We start from the raw sequence: 11,505 nt of genomic DNA on the forward strand, positions 1-11,505 counted from the left end.
TTCATCTGAGTTGGGAGCCCTCTGCTCAGGCTTCTAGGGTGGACACCATGTCAGACATATTCCCATAAAGTTGTCTGTGGACTTTACTGGGTCTAATGGTAGCTCCAAAGTTGTGAAGCTAATCAGTTCTTTTAATTGAAATCACCAGACCCACAGTCCCTGAATAGACCTCTTTATCAAACTTCCTCTTTCTCTCTGCCCTTCCTTTTACTACCCTTTTTTTCCCTCTTTCCCACCCTCTACTATCTCTTGTTGTTCCTCCCCTTTTTCTTTATCTATCCTTCCTTAGTTATTCACTTCACTTATATGCTATTAATGTCTCCCATTTCCCTTCTATCTATCCATATCTCCATATTTACCTTTAGTTTTATCTCTATTCCTCTTTCCTTCTCCATTCTGTCCCCTGGGGAATGACTCAGTTCAATTCAGCAAGTACTCAGATTGCACAAACTATGTGCCAAACTCTATGTAAGGATCATGGAGGACAGAAAAGAATAATATATAAGATATGACTTCAGGCCTTGAAATACTGACGATTCTCTCTCTCTCCCCCTCCTCCCTCTCCCTCTCTCCAACCTCTCTGTGTCCTTCCCCTATGACCTCTCCTCTGTCTCTTCTCTCCTCCCTCCCTCTATTTTCATCTCCTTTTTCTCTCTCCCTCTTTCTTCCCTGTATTTTCCTACTTATCTTTCTACTAACCTTCTCTTTTTTGTCCTTCTCTATTCTTTCTCCTGAAATGACATCATCAGAATCCTATAATAAAACACTTTCTGGGTTACAAGATTGCATTTATGCTAATCTTATTTCATTTGCTATAAAATGAACGCAACACAGACAAAAAGCCATTTAATTGAATAAATTATAAAATTATACAGCAAAGGATGGGTTTGATACATTCATTTATTACCAATATTAAATACACAGGCAGCACAAAGCATTCCATATTTAATTAGATCTATGATTTCCATCTTTATGAATAATAAAAATGTTTCCAAATGAAGCAATTGTTCCTCATCTTTTCCGCACTCCCAGGTATGCCCTTCTCCTGCTGCCTCTGCTGCTAGCCCCACAAGGAAAACGTCCCCATCTGCTCAGGCCTGCATGGACTAGAATTAATCGTTGGAGACATTGTGTTACTCTGAATGGGTTTAATTCCTTTACTGCCAGTTCATTGTAGTCTGAAGTGAGAACCTGGCCATGGAATTTTTGGGCCAAGCTGATCTCAGATGCCAGTCAGAGACTCCCCAGGCTGAGCCTGGAATTTGCCAGAGCTTAACCGAACATTCTCAGCTCTCAGGGTTGCAGTTAATATCTGGGAGAAGGCCACACTGAAATTCTGAACAAAGGGAAGAATAAATTAAGTTGCCCTAGAAAGTTGTGGCCAGAGGTGAGCTGCCATGGGGACCCTCATGCGCAGGGGAGGTGGGGTGACCTGGGTACCCTGGTGTGTGGGGTCAACTTTGTTGTCTGCATGGGCTACACTTACCGTTTTATTTTTATTTTAGTCTTTTATTGAGATGTAATTGGCCTATAACTGTGTAAGTTTAATGCGTACATTTTGTTGATTTGATGTATTTTAATACTGTAATCTGATTACCATTATAGCATTAGTTTTACCTTATCACATTACATAATTATAATTTCTTTTGTGTAGTGGTGTTGTGGGTGGGAACTAGGTCCTTCCATGGGCTCACAACAATAGCATTCCAAGGACTCATACTCAGGAGATTGTGGTGTTACATGGTTTATTTGTGTGGAGATAGAAGCTGCCCTCTGGGTTTCCAGTGTACCCTCTCCCTCTGTCCTGCCATACACCACTAGAAAAAGTCCAACAGTGTTCTCAGCAAGGCCAGGACAAAAGCCAGTATCCAGAGTTTCTGCTTCATATTAAAGGACAGTCCCTTGGAGCCTGCAGGTGGCTGCTAAGTACTCTCAGTCCCCAACCAGGGAGCTTAGTTTGTTCTTAGCTTCTCCGGTGGTGGAATCTGTGTGGTTGCCAGAGAGCTTAGTCCTTTTGGAGCTCACTCTATATGCTACAGCTCCAGTAGCAGCTAAATCCATATGGTCATGAGATTCCAGACAAGAGAACACAGGACCAGACTGGGGAGTGCATTAACTGTTGAGGAAAAAAAGAGGAAGTCTTTGTTCTCCTGAGGTTATATTAGCTTGAATTTGGGATGAACCAGGAAACTTTGCAAAGAAACTAGTCAACTGTCCAGACTTCTGCATGGCTTGGATGGGCCCACCTCCCATACAGGCCCTTCTTTCCCCATTCTAGATTAGACTGACAGGCCTCTATGGTCCAGCACCTCCCCCTGTGCCATTTTGATGTCTATTGTGCATGTGCCTGCCTGCCCATGCTCCTGCCTGGCAAGCTGGTAGCAGAGGTGGGAGGGAGGAGTATTAATTCTTCTTGGCAGATCACACTGCTGTTGTCCCCTGGGGTATGAAGCTGTAATTTCATGGCTGAGCAAGCACACACGCTTGTTTTCCCATTTTATTCAACTCCATGTCTAGTTTTCCTTGCCCTCTTTCCTATTGATACCTAGCTAAACACCAATGATAACAGTGGGAATAATTAAGATCTAGTTTCTTAGTAAGTTCGTTATTTATAATAAAATACTATTGTCTATAACCACTACACTGTGCATTATATCTCCAACACTTATTTATTCACTACTGGTAAGCTGGTACCCTTAAATGACATCTCTTTTACTCCCCATACACAGCCCCTGAAAACCACCATTTTACTCTCTGTTTTTATAAGTTCAGCTCTTTTAGATTCTACATATAATGATGTGATACAGTATTTATCTTTCTCTGTCTGGCTTATTTCACTTAGCATAATTTCACGAAGTTTCATCTATATTGTCACAAATGGCAAGTCTTCCTTCTTTCTCATGGCTGAATAATATTCCATTGTATATAAAGATGACATCTTTTTTTATCTATGCTTCCACTGATGGACACTTAGGTTGTTTCTATATCTTGACTATTGTGAATAATGCTGCATGTATCTCTTTGATATCTTGTTTTCATGTCCTTTGGGTATATGTCTTCTTTGTTTTTCCTTTTTATTGTTGAATACTATCACATTGTTTGGATGCACCATATTTTGTTTATTTATTCACCTATTGATGAATATTTGGTTGTTTCCCATTAGAGGCTATTGAGAATAAAGCTTCTCTAAACACTAGTGTACAAATTTTTTTGTGCACCTGTTGTTATAAATTTCAGTAAATACCTAGGGAAAAATTGTAACCAAACAAAAGAAATGCAGGTTCACCTGCTTGCTGCTACAAAAGCCAAAGTCATGAGGCAGGTAAAACCTTTGCTCAGGTGCTGCACAACCTGGTAGAATGGAGGGCTCCCTTCTCAGAGACTATCTCAAGCTTCCTGCTTGAGCCCAGGGTTCTCACAGGGATAGGGGATGGAGGGCTTTTTTCTCCTTATACAATTATCCTTTTAGCTTTTGGCACCTTTGGGGCCCATTCATCTTTCTAGCTTTTGGGTGCTCAGTGTAAGAACCTCCCCCTATACCATCTTTGACAATGGAGGAGACTCTCCAGTGCTCTGATGGTCTCTGGTAACAAAATGGCTGCATAACCATTCTTTCTCTGCTCTCATTCCTTCATGGAGTAGGGAAGAATTATCACTGGTCTGTTCCACAACCCTTCACAGGAGTAAATTGAGCTGGTGATCCATCTCTAAAAGAACAGTGAGATCCTCCTTTCTCTTTAAATCTTCATCTTGGCACAGAATTTGCTGAACCACCCAAGTACTGAGGGGCAGTTCTTCACCTTACACGCCATCCTCATGGATTCTGCGCACATAGCTCCTTTGCCAAAGCCGACTCCTCATTGTTCTCAGTCCAAACCCTTCTCACTCAGCACAAGGTCCCCGCCCTCACGCCCTCGTCTGTTGTCTCTCTTTTCTTACTGTCTGTGTTTAGGGCCAGTATTTGGAATTTATCATCTGCCATCTGCTATTCTGGCTGTCTAATTATCCTCCCATACACCAATTCTGTCTTATTTAGACTTGCAGATTTCTTATGGGCCTTGAACATTATAGAACAAGTCATTGTTTCTATGTGACAGATGAGAAAAACTGAGGCTGGAGAGTCTCATGGAGGCTTAAGAAGTTACCCAACTAGTAAATTGTGGTTCTTCTTCTATCTGTACTATATTTTTAATAGGTTATAGGCAAAGGAAGTTAATGTAGACAAAAAGAAAAAAAACTACTTACAATGAATGTGATACTATGGTAAAAATAATCTGGTTTATCTTTATATAGACATTATTTTTTTAGTTCAATATAATTGTACTTAAAAATCTGCAAAGCTAAAGGAGGGATTCAATCATTTCTTAAAAGACAGCAATTCTCACAGTATATATTTAGTCATTTTAGCTTCATGCTGAATAATAACAGGAAAGGAAGTTTCTGTTCAAGGTCCTCACTCCAGCGCCTGCAGCCAGGTGCTTGAGATCTTCTAACAAGATAACACATCCCTGGTCGGAACTCACAGTTAATCCTCCCACGAGGTGACATAGGACTTCTTCCCCAGGCACACACACCAGGTCTCACATTCACTGCTCTACACGGGGCCCTAAGAAACCTTCACTTTAAAGTTGAGAAATATGTCAAAGGATTTCTTTACTCGCTGCCTGCAACAAACCCCACTATTTGTTACTTCTTGACAATTACGACTATAAAATACTTGAATTTTGTAAGATGTTCCACATTTAATAGAACAACTTAAATGTAAAAAATAAGGTCAAGTAACATGCTTTCATGCTTCACAGTGTTACTTAAATTTTACTGAGACAAGATACGCAGCACTTTCTTGTTCTTGGTATTTACAAACTGCTTCTGACAATGGCTACTTGATGGTCAAAAAATAAAATAAAAAAGACAAGAAACCATACATATCAGTATATAACAATGCCTATGGGGAATGTCATGTTTTAAATTTTTGTTACTAAAATTAAACCTGAGAAAAAGGTCTAGAATACACACCCATGTATTTTAAATAATGAGGTAGATATTTTGTCCTATGCAATAAAGTGAAGATAACAAAAAAAATGCATACGACTTGCAGATTTTTTTTTAAAGTTTAGGTTATAGTCACTTTCACAAATGAGGCATTTATAAACTATGAGGTGGAGATGTCATACTCAGGCAAGCTCTGTACTTGATATGGTATTTGAAGATTCAACAATTAGTCTTGGGTCAATCAACTCTCTCCAAAAGACAGTGATCCTTTTCTCCTGTGTCACAGCTTACCCCACTACCTCAGTTCCATTTTCATTGTGAAAAACCAAATCAAATGTCCCAGGTTCTTTCATGGTGGGTAACAATGAAAGAATTTCTATATCTACTTGCTGGGTCTCTGGATTGTGGCTTAATAGTTTTCCTTCCTCATAGTCAGAGACATCAGGAGAATAGTTGGATGTTAGTTCCAAAAGCTTAAATGCAATCTTTTCTCCAACTTGGGGGGCAGCTGTTAACAGAGGTAAAAAAACTGTAGTTCTTCTTGTGTGTTTCTACTGGATTCTGGATAATAGTAGATGAGTTTGTTAGCACTTCATTTAAATGTGGCTGCTTCTGACATTCAGCATTTCAATTTAAAACACAGGGAAGAGCAAGCCCTCGTCCTCTACCTCTCCCCCACATGCCCCAACCCCTAACTCCCTTATGAGAAAGCAGGTCCTCTCCTCTACCCCAACCTCTTTTCAAACTGATGGGCAGTCACCCTGGGAGGAGGACCAGGAGCCAATCTGCCACCCTTTGACTCACTGTGTTTCTATCCTGTAGCATTTGGAGTCTGTTATGATGGCGCCAGACCTGGACAACGTCTTCCTGCACACAGGCCTGCTGTCTTTGAGAGGACTGCAGCATCATTCAGGGGGTTGTATGGAATCATGCATGCATCCTCTGACTCTGAACTAGAGACTGAACTAGAAGATGATGTTCTGGCTGTGTTGTCCTTGAAGGGGATAGAGTTAAAGCCAGTTTTTGTGGCTGTTTTGTGTGCAGTTATGTTTTTTATAGAGGGCCTTTCCTTTGATAATCCAGTTGATATCTTCTCTGAGGACTTTCTGACTTCCAAGATGACGTTGTTGAGACCATTGCTGGTTGATTCATGACAAGAATCAGACTCTGAGGAGGAACTGGGACTATCTTTTGCAGGAATGTCTGTGCCACCTTTCCTTTTGGCTTTAACAAGGCTGTTTCTAGCAGGAGAAATTCTGGGGGACTACATTTCTGGACTGTCCACTCTTTTACTGTCTGTGCTTTAGAAGACTTGGGATTCTTTTTCTGTTTCCTATATACACACTTCTCCTTTTTCTTTGGTGATGTTTTTTGGTCTCTTCACCACCATTTACTACATCACATGTGGCTTTGTTTTTCCTCTTTTTTTTTTCTTCGCACTCTGATGTGTGACAGCTGTTGGTTCTAGATCCAAGATGTTCTCACTGTTGTTGTTCTCTTGCCTCTTTCAATGCTTCTTTGAATTTCTATAATCCGTTTCTTTATCCTCTTCCAACTTAAGGGACCACTTCTTTGCTTTTCTAGGTAAGAAGTGAGTACAGTCTCTGTTACTATTACGGGATTCTCAGAGACTTCTTCTCTTCTCATTTTACCCAGAGGCAGTCGTTGTCCCATTCTAGATGTGCACTCTCACGGTGAGGCAAGAGACGTGCCCCCCCACCGGTAAAGGCCAAGGGGCGCCCCAGAACCAGAGCTGAAGCACTGATGGATGAGACTAATGAGATCCGTGAGTATGTAGCATCTGTTCGTGTCAGCCAGCAGCCAAAGTCTGTGTGGTGCGGGGCGGCTGGCATTGGGTGATCAATTTGAAGCTGAAGCCTAACAGTCCTGGAGGCTACTGTCTTGGCTCGATGCTCCACAGCGGACTTTAAAATAGAGAGTAAACACTCTTCTGCCTGGGAGGGCTCAGGCGAAATTCCACCAAACAGGCTTCCAGGCTGGAAAAAATGGTGTTGGAATCTTTCTCTTGCCTCGTGACAGTGTGGCTGTAGTGGTCTTTCCTGCGCAGCTATAGTAATTTAGGGCATTTGGGGTGGCCATCAGCTCAGAGAAGAAGGACAATGCTGGGGGTGCGCGAGCCTGAAGCTCCCAGACACCCTGGGAAACTACAGTTACTGGAAAGCATGGCCAACTTTAGGAGGTTCATCCCCCTCATTGCCTCATTTCCATGACTACTTTCCTAAGAGCTAATGAACAGGTGTTTACATGCCAAGGAGATGTACAGATAAAGTCCAGAGCTGTAACTGTGCTCCCATCCCTCTGAGAAGGCACTGCTCAGTGCCTTGACTTTCAGAGATAACCAACTCAGCCACTCGCAGTGGGCTTTCATGGACCCAGAAACTGATCTTTCCAGTGCTGGGGCCAAGGGGTGGCCTGACACATTCTTAAAACTACTTCTCAGGCAGCAGCTGACCTGTTGCGAACAGCAGAATACAGTCACACGCTTATTTTCTCTGTTCCTCTCTTTCCCCCTGCCCTGCTCCTCCTCGGTTCCCTTTAAGGGCATCCATCCTGTTAGCTGGTCTCCGTTTCTGGCCCTTTTGATCCCTCTGTGCTCTGAGGGCCTTTGCCTGAACATGTCAGGTTGACACTTGTTTAGCTTTCTACTGCCTATTGCCCTTCAGAGCCCTCCTATCTGCCACCATCTGTGGACAGTATAGGTGGGACTCTGGTGTGCTAGGAGCAAGGCCGTCCTGGGTGGAATCCCAGATCCACTACGCACTAGCATACTCTGCACCTCCATTTCTTTCACTATAAGACGGAAATGATTGTTGTGCCTCACAGTCTTCACAGGATTAACTGAGGCAATACTTATAAAACACTTGGAAAAGGACCTGGTGCAAACCAAATGCTTGATAAATGTTACTTATTAATATTGTTTGTTCGTTTATTTTTATTGTACTTTTTCCATTATGATTTAGTCCCCTTTACTCCCCTCCCTGAGCAATGAGTACACTGTTATCCATGTCCATGAGTCCTTTTTTGTTTTTGCTCAACCCCTCCACCCCATAACCTTTCTCTTCCCCTCAGCTGTGAACCTGCTCTCCATCTATGAGTCCGTATTTTGCTTGTTAGTTCAGTTTATTCATTATATTCTGGGTATACGTGAGATTATATAATATTTGTCTTTCTCTGACTGGCTTATTTAACTTAGCATAATGTTCTCCAGGTCCATCCATGTTGTTACAAGGGGTAAAATTTTCTTCTTTTCTACAGCTGAGTAGTATTCCATTGTGTAACTATCTCATTAATATCCCAATATTCCTTCCAGATACCTCAGTTCCTCGGGATTCCTCATCACTGGCCCATGATGGCCTGCCTGGCTTTATGACTTTCCCCACACAATTTCCACCACCTGCAACTTCTTCCAGCAACATTTTCATATATCACAGGCTGAGAAGGTTTGATCTGGGCTCCAGCTCCAGTGGACTGGTGGTGGCTGCCTGGAGGAAGAGGTGGCAGAGAGTTTGGGGTTGCTGAGCTCACTCAGGAAAGGATGGCTGTGCTCAAGTGTAAGGTTTGTGGGACCACAGCAGGGGAGCAGCTGGGGAGTGCAGGTGCTCACTGCCCCCAGCTAATAGCTCTCTTTGCCGTCCAGAAGCTCTACCTCTTTGAAAGCCTGATATGAATGCCCCCACCTACCACCTCAACTGCTCTCTCTATTCTAACACCCTAAATACTCGAGCTTCCCTCTCATAAGACATGCTACATATTTTTAGCTTTATTACATCTTTTTATTGTCTACTTTACCTTTCTTCCTAGATTGAACCTGCTTGGGGATAGGATCCAGGGCTTTTGACAGCCATGCTTCTATTTATTAAATGTCTTCTTCATGCCAAGCACTGAACTTCACATACATTTACATTTCTAAGCCTCCCTGGGAAACTTGGAATGATTTTTATCTACATTTGCAAGTGACATATTTGAAAAAAATTAAGCAAGTTGCTCAGGCTAACACAAATAGTAAAGGATGGGGCTGCGATTCTAACTCATTTCTGTCTGACTCGAAACCTGTATTTTTACTGCAATTCTCTCTCTCTCTCTCTCTCTCTCTCTCAACTGTGCCAGGTAGGAAGTAATAAGTCCTTAAATTATGCTTAGGAAGAGGCATGGTCATGAGTGTTCTCATTGTGCAGATCAAGAAATTGAGGCACAGATTGAGCAATTTGCCCACAGTTCTGCAGCTAATTGTGAGAGGCCAGGGTTTAACCATACAATCAGGCTCCAGTGTCCCTTTTCTTAATGACGTGCCCTCCTGACCTGTTGAAGTCTCAAGTGATATCTGCTAAGATGGCACTTTAGCCTCAAATAGAAACATTTCAAGGTGGGTATCTTTTAATCACCCACAAACCCCTGCTTCACATTCACATGCTCACATGCCTCCATCCTACTCTCAACTCATGGGCACACTGAAGGATGGACCAGAAGCTCACTGGCTTCTAAACGGGGAGCTTTTTAAATCTCATGTCAGTGCCCTGAGCCTCTATGGGCTTTGCTGCCAACCTGGCAGCCTGCTTAAAATTTAATGCGTACTGTTGGATTGAAGCCAGCTTGGCTTGGGAGCTTTGCTGAGGAGCTTGAGGTTGGGCCACAGTTGTAACTGAATCTCCTCCAGGTCCCTGGTGGTTCAGCGGCATGGCATGCTGGGTGCTGTTGAAGCAGTCCATGGAGTTCAAGGCCATGCTGCTGAGCCCAGGTTCCTGAAGTGGAGGGCACAGCGCCCCTCTGCTTTGCCCCACTTGGGACTTCAGGCCCCTGGATACTGGGCTGCTCTGCTGCTTCAGATGTAGCCTCTGTCACTGACTCTGCAGCAGCCTGCTCCTTTGCAGCGAGCCATGAGACAAGAGTGTAGGAGTTGTCAGAGGTGGAGAAATTTAGAAGTTGTCCTTTATCAGAATTGAAGCTTGTGCTTTGGGAAGGTCAGCCTGACTCCTCATAGCACTCACAGCACTGAGTTCTCCAGATTCCTTCTGGACGAAGAAGGACACACCTTTATTCTTCCACAAGTTGGAGTTATAGGTGAGCATCTCTTGAAAGACTACGAAGGTAAAGTTTGGGAGGAGTATGAGCAAATCCTCAATACCAAACTAGCAGAAGAATACAAGTCTTTTGTAAAATCCACACATGATCACATTATGTGATGACATGGGACAGAGCCCCTAGGCACGGGTCCTGAAGCTTTGCTGCATATCTAGGTGCTGGCTTCAACCTCAAGACATGGCTGCTGCCCCACTTTCTGCAACTGCTGTGATATCACATTTCATTCTGACTTTGCATCCTGAGAACACTTACAAGTTTCTGCAGGTCCATTTTATACAGTTTGTAAGACCTTAACACTTTCTGGTTGCCATAAGCCTATCTTTCTTTCCTGCTCAGTCAATAAAGAGCTGTGCCCTACTGTGATAAATTTTGGAAAAAAAAAACCCCAGAGCAGAGTTTAGCAAAATATGGCCCCAGTGGCACTGAACAAACAGAGCCCCCAGCACAGTTTTGTAAGAAGTACATGTGACAAGTGTACTTGTATATGGGTACATGTGTATTTTAAGTTACTTGTACTGTGCAAATTTCTTTGATCTTGGGGATGCTGACTGTGAATTTCATGCACCACAATTATGGTTAAAAACACTTAACTTGACCTATAGAAGCTCATTAATGTTTTGCAACCACATACATTATAACAGTGGGTTGTTTTATGTGGAGGTATTGTCGTTAAATACAGGGACTGTTCCGAGGCACAGAGTAAGAATTACATCTCAGGATGAACATTAGACATGATTATGATGGCATACAAAGGTCTGTGGTTCCACATCTACAAACTGGTGACGGGCTGTCTGACACATAGACTCAGCCTCTCAGTGTCAGAAAAACCCTTTGACTCCAAGTCATAAAATGCCCACAGGGAGTCCGTGCTCGCTTTATTCACACCAAGAGCCCCCTGAACACTGAACCTCTAAAAAGAGGAAGTGTCCCCTGGAGCAGGAGAATTGAGGTGTGTTTGGTAGCACAGAGCAGGTGGGGCTGGGGCTGGGGCTGGCCAGGCCCTGCAGCACTTTTACTTGGCAGGAGCCACTTCACCTTTATATCAGTTAAAACACACAGACTGGGATGCTTTGGTTTGGTCTTCCAAATTACAGTCATACCTCGGTACTCGTCGGCTTCAGAACTCGCCATACCCTGTACTCCTTGCATTTTGACGAGAAAAGATGTTTCAGCACTGCTCACCACTCAGTGCCCCTCTCTCTCAATGAAACAGAAGTCGCGATTAGCCGTAGCTTGTGAACAGTTCAGTACTTGTCGGTTTCGTCACTCCTCACGAGTTCTGGAACAAATTAATGACAAGTGTGGAGGTACAATTGTGTTTTTCAGGAGTCCATGTTCAACAGCTAGAGCTTTGTTTTGGTCACCCCCTTCCCAGCGTTGCCTACAGACAGTCCTTGGCCTTGTTTCCAAACC

At 43.1% G+C, this 11,505-nt stretch overlaps 2 pseudogenes; one reads left to right on the forward strand and one right to left on the reverse strand.

Annotated features, from left to right (window-relative positions):
• Positions 1 to 4,815: 4,815 nt before the first annotated feature.
• On the reverse strand, positions 4,816 to 8,429 carry LOC114510248 (annotated as a pseudogene).
• Positions 8,430 to 9,687: 1,258 nt separating this feature from the next.
• LOC114510249 lies at positions 9,688 to 10,247 on the forward strand (annotated as a pseudogene).
• Positions 10,248 to 11,505: the final 1,258 nt, after the last annotated feature.

Source organism: Phyllostomus discolor, chromosome 13, assembly GCF_004126475.2.
Source record: "Phyllostomus discolor isolate MPI-MPIP mPhyDis1 chromosome 13, mPhyDis1.pri.v3, whole genome shotgun sequence".
Lineage (NCBI taxonomy): Eukaryota > Metazoa > Chordata > Mammalia > Chiroptera > Phyllostomidae > Phyllostomus > Phyllostomus discolor.